At 39.0% G+C, this 5749-nt stretch overlaps 1 pseudogene; it reads left to right on the top strand.

The window, feature by feature from the left end:
• The first annotated feature begins 496 nt into the window (after positions 1-496).
• On the top strand, positions 497-1074 carry LOC127148996 (putative protein TIC 214 N-terminal part; annotated as a pseudogene).
• The last annotated feature ends 4675 nt before the right edge of the window (positions 1075-5749 follow it).

The following is a 5749-nucleotide window of genomic DNA, read 5'->3' as shown; positions in this document are numbered from 1 at the left end:
ACGATGAGATAGAATGCAATAGAAACAACACAAAACGGGTTACTTACTCTTAACGGTCAAAGCTAACCCTTGAATGAAGAATGAAAGAATTCAAAATGAATCAAATCTCCCCGAATAGGATTCAATCCTATGACCAATCAGTTAACAACTGACCGCTCTACCATTGAGCTACCGAGGAACAACGGTCAATTACATCTTAGAGAATGAAATTCTGGTTCTCAACCCATGATCAATATGAGCTAGAGGTTTTCTTTGTAACTTCCGGAACTTCTTCGTAATGGCTCCGTCCCATGCCTCATTTCATAGAGAACCTCAAAGTGGCTCTATTTCATCTATATCCCAATTCCATTCATTTAATATCCATGTGGTGTCATTGAGAGAAGAGATGACGTTTCTAGTCTATCTATTTCTATTTCTATATATATGGAAAGTGCAAAAAATCATCATATAATAATAATCTAAAAATTGCAAGAGAAAAGAGAAAGGGAGGTTTGTGATGATTTGAAAATCTTTTATACTAGGTAATCTAGTATTCGTATGCATGAAGATAATCAATTGGGTCGTTGAGATCAAACTCTATATGGATTTTTTACCATATTTTCCATTGGGCCCTCTTATATCTTCCTTCTTCGAACTCGTGTTATGGAAGAAGGAATCAAGAAGAAAGTATCAGCAACGACAGGTTTGATTGTGGGATAGCTCATGATGTTCATATCGATCTATTATGCGCCTCTACATCTAGCATTGTGTAGACCTCATACAATAATTGTCCTAGAAAATAGATATTATGATCTTTTCTTTCATTTCTTCTGGAATAATCACAAACACTTTTTTGATTATGGATCTACTACCAAAAACTCAATGCGTAATCTTAGCATTGAATGTGTATTCCTGAATCATCTCATTTTTCAATTATTCAACCCTTTCATTTTACCAAGTTTAATGTTAGTCAGATTAGTCAACATTTCTATGTTTAAATGCAACAACAAGATGTTATTTGTAACAAGTAGCTTTGTTGGTTGGTTAATTGGTCACATTTTCTTCAATCAATGGGTTTGATTGATATTAGTCTGAATACAACAAAAGCAATCTATTATATCTAATATACTTTCTGTGGGCCTACAAGCAAGGTGACCTCCCGTATGATTATGCACTAGCATTGCCAAGTTGGAAACTCTGGCAAGGCAAGACTGTATTGAGAAATTCATCCTCTTCCTCCAAATTGTCTCACTAAACTAGCACACGTCAATCTTCTCTTCTTCCATGTTAATGAATGGGACTGTGAAGAGGGATGTAGAATTTTTTTTCGTTTTGGCTCTTGGATTTCTCTGTCAAGGTCCTTGACCTTTTATTTTGATTTCCATTGACTGACCTTTTCTATTCTCCTTTATACCTTCTTCCATCGTATACTGCGCTTTCTTAGCTTGAGTCCTCAGAATTCTAGTCAGGGCTCTTGCTACTTTCCTTCTAGTCTACCTCCGAAGCCATATTGGATCTAGCTGACGACCTTCTTAGCCTCTCTCTCCTTGTCTCCTTAAAATCCTATCTTTACTAGCTAATCTGATTTCATGTTTGTATAGTGCCTAACTTTCTTTTCCAGATCACCGACATTACATGTGGAATCCCCGATACAAAAAGGGAAATATCACTTGGCTAGTCTGACTATTCATTGCCGTCCCTTGGCCTCTTAAGCAAAATTTCCTATTTAGTCAACCTCACTCCGTCCTTCTTATTCCCGTCTACTTTCCTAAGTCTGGTCTTCAAAGCCTTGTCTTCATTCTCAGCCCTAAAGTCAGGAATTCACCTTCGAGTCTTGCCTCTTTAAGTCAGATCTCATCCGAGGTTGTTCTATGATATTTCTTGCTGCATGGAAGTTCTCTCTTGACCTAACGTGAGCAGACCCACTCGAAGGAAGGAAGCTGGAAGGAGGTTGGGGATCGATCGACTTGTGAGGTCTTAGTAATTGAATTGAAGAAAGTCAGATGAATGAGACTTAAACGGAGGGCTATAAATGCTCAAAGTAGCTAATCTGGCTCGAGTTGGACTACTTATCTCTTTTCGAATGTGAGTATTCACAACTTTGTCCTTTAATTAGACCCTCATTCAAAGAAATGAGAATTTGTCCAATGATAAAGAGTTGGATTCGAACCTTTCTCCGCCTCTTTCTTCTTCAGGAAGAAAAGCTACTTCAAACTTCTCAAGGACAGAGAGACTTATGGGTCTATGTATATTGAGACCCCTTGCTTAGGCGTCTTTCACCTACCGAACCTATCAGGGAAAACATATCCTATTATAGTCTTTGCTATGATACCAGATCTAACGCAATGAAGAGTTCATGCATCTAGAAATAGGGACATCAATAAATCTGACCCAAGGGCTTTCTATTGATTTTCTGTCCTCCCTACTTTCCTTTCCCTTCCTACTCCGTGGGGGCCTTGCTCCTCCTCTTAAGTCTTATCTCTTGGCCCTCCTTTTGAGTTCTTCTTTTTCTTCCTTTTCAAACTAGGTCATTTTCACTTTCTTCCTAAATTCATTCTGAACTCATAAGAAGAAGTCAGAGCTTAGGAATATCCTTAGTTCGATCAGATGAAGGCTGGCCTTTGAAGATACAAGTTAGATGGAAAGTGGTCCTTCGGAAGAGATCAGACCACCCATAAGATAAGGCTACTAGGTTTTGATTGGCAGTGGTATTATCTGCAGCAATAGGGGTATTCCCCTATCTCTACCATCGAATCGAACTTAGCTCGAATCGAAGTCTGAAAAGCCTAGGCTTTCTCTTTCTTTTCCCTTTCTTGGTGCTTATTATTCTAATAAATAGAATATCTGCCTCTCTCCTCTCCTTATACTCGAGCCACTTCACTCCTCTTTCTTTATACGATGACAGAGCGGGGAAGAAGGCTAGTATCTGGAGGCTAGGGTCATAGGGCAAGGTAAACGCTGGACCCATCCATTCATTTTTGAAACGGTCTCTCCTTCTCTTCAATGGTTGCAAACTGATCTCCTAGTTTCCTCTCGCCCTTGCCTTTCTTCTTTCTTGCTAGATTTCTTCTTTCTTCTATTTTGAAAGAAATGAACCAAAGGCTGAACTCGCACTCATTCTTTTAAAGAGAGTGAACCCATGAGAAAATAGTAGAAATGAAATGGCAGAGTCGTCCGAATTAGAAGGTCAGAGGCTGCATGACTCTCATAAAGGCTTTAGAGGCTGAAGTGCTCCACCCCAAAAGGGTACGACTATGTAAATGAGACCTTGGATAGGGAAAAAGTCAAGAGAGGGGATATAAGGAATTCAACTCCTTCGGAGCTTGCTCTAATTGATGGATGCGACAGGAAGATTAGAGCGAAGGGTAGGATAAATAAGAGACCTGACTCCTATGGGGTGGCCTATAGAGCGGTAGCTAAAGAATAAAAGATAGAGGTGCAGTTCTTCGCTTTCCTCTATCCTCAAGTTGATGGGTTGAAGCTTGAAGTTACTTTAATTCTTGAAAAGTTATTAAAGGAGAAAAGAACCCTTAATCAAATCCCAATGGATGGAATAAGATAAAGAGGAATTCTCAAACTTCTACAGGCAAGATAGAATAAAGATAAACAGACCAGACACAAACTCAAGATCGGTCTGGATAATTCAAAGGAGGAGGTTTTTTCATCAACAAATAATCCATCTCACTTAAAGGAGTCAAGTACGAGAAAAAGTCCATTCGTGGTTCGAGGACAAGTGTAGTAGTTCGATCTTCTATCTCTTTCCAAGAAAAGCGTCATTATATGAATATTGGAATTGCCCAATGGCTCGAGAAAAGCACAGAAAGAAGAAAGACAAGTCCTTCTACGTGGTAATTTAGAAGAAAAAGAAATTTTCGAAGAAAGATAAGGCAGGGCCCGACTAGGCAATCATAACCTCACCGAAAGGCATGCTCCTTTTCCTTTAGCTCTTTTTTCTTCAATTTCTGTTTTCTCCTTACTGTTGACCTCATCTCTCATCCCAATTCTTGTGGTAGTGGCTGAATTACAGTTTCAGATATCTTATCCTTAGTTTGATCTTCTCTTAGAGTCTTCCATTGAAAAGAAAGATTGATCCTTGGGAATTTGGGGTAAGCAAATGCAAACTCTTTCCATCATGAACGAATAAAGTCGTCTAAAATAAATGTTTTTGTACGCTTGTACGCTTTGATGCTACTGATGTTATATCAAAGCACAAAACAAGGCTCAAATAACCCTAAGAACTTGCCAAGTTCCAACTTCCATCCTAGTTTGGATTGGATTTGATGGTATTGAATTTATGCGAAAACAAGGCCTTTTGATTCTTTTCTTGCATCCGATCTATAACTCAAAGTGACTAAATTGGCATCCAAAGAGTCTCGTTCTTAATAGTTTCATCAGTCACAAAAAATTGTGGGAACTAATGGCCCCACTCGACTGTAAGAATGTGTGATGCAAACCATGGAAGACGAAAATCAACCTTGATTTGGACATAGATGGCCAATTTTGCCTCTGCGCTTCTTGGGTCACCTGGTTTGCCTCGTCCACTTTCCAATGTGGAGTTTCCTATTTTAGTGAGTTTGGAATTTGAAACTTTTCTACTTTTGACCTATCCTCTATTAACACAGGTGAATATGAGAACCGACTCAAAGGCATCCTTATCTTAGGAGATTTTCAAGACTTTTCCATTCTGATCTTCGTGGAGCGCAATTCGAGGCTACTCGACTACTTAGATCTTGTGATTCCTTATTATTTTCTTTCATTTCTTTTCATCAATATACAAATTACTATGCGTTCTCTTATTCCAGACTTTGGAGCATTCCAACATCAAAGATAGGAGGGAAGATGAAGGCTCAATGAAATTGAGTTTGGGGTTCAAACGAAGGAGCATGATTGATGATTTTCTCAGAGAAGGCTCAGGTTAATATGGATAGTCCTTCGGTCTTTAGACCACATCCATATTTTTCTTCCAATAATGCAACAAGTTTTCAAGAAAATCCCTTGGACTATAAAGAAATTTTACCACTACACGGTTCTGACAAAACCCAATAATACTTTTCCCACCATAATGATTGGTTTTCGAGACGGACAATCTGGAAGGTGCGTGCATAAATGGATCAATCAACGAATCTTTCAAAGTACAAGAGATGAAAGGGCTACTTGGGTTGGTCTCTTTTTCTCCGTCTCGAGCTATTTTCTTCCACTCTCTCCCTGCGACTATTCACCTTTCATGGGTATGATTTTATTCTTCAAGGTTCGAACTCTTTCCTCTAAATTGCCATAAAAGATAGAGGAATCCAAGAATCTAGAATATTCTCTTTGATGTAAAAATCTACCTAGCTACCATTCTTCATACCCTCTTCTAGCGGCACACCAAGCGATGCCCACGGGACGGTATGGGTGGAACTGCTCTTAATTCAAAAGTGTATTGCGTGAATAAGAAGATTGGATGCCAAGCACTCAGGGTGGATTCTATTATCATGGAGACCTCTGCTAGGTCCCCCTTGAGCCAATTCTCTCTTTCACGAAATGTTAGCATAAAATTACTCATATTCATTCAACCTTCTACAACTCGAATTATTAAAACTCAATTTCATTCTTCTTTGGCATAGTCTTGATAAAAGAGAAAGAAAAGTGCTCAAGAAAGAAGAAGAAAAGAGAATATTGAAGGGCTTTCTCAAGCTCTTCAATCGCCTCCCTCAATGAACAAGGGCATTTGTGCCTTCTCCGCATCTTTATTCCCTCCCTTGCTTGATTTGCGCATTCAATAGTGATT

Source organism: Cucumis melo, chromosome 4, assembly GCF_025177605.1.
Source record: "Cucumis melo cultivar AY chromosome 4, USDA_Cmelo_AY_1.0, whole genome shotgun sequence".
NCBI lineage: Eukaryota > Viridiplantae > Streptophyta > Magnoliopsida > Cucurbitales > Cucurbitaceae > Cucumis > Cucumis melo.
This window is presented reverse-complemented; position numbering and strand designations above follow the sequence as displayed.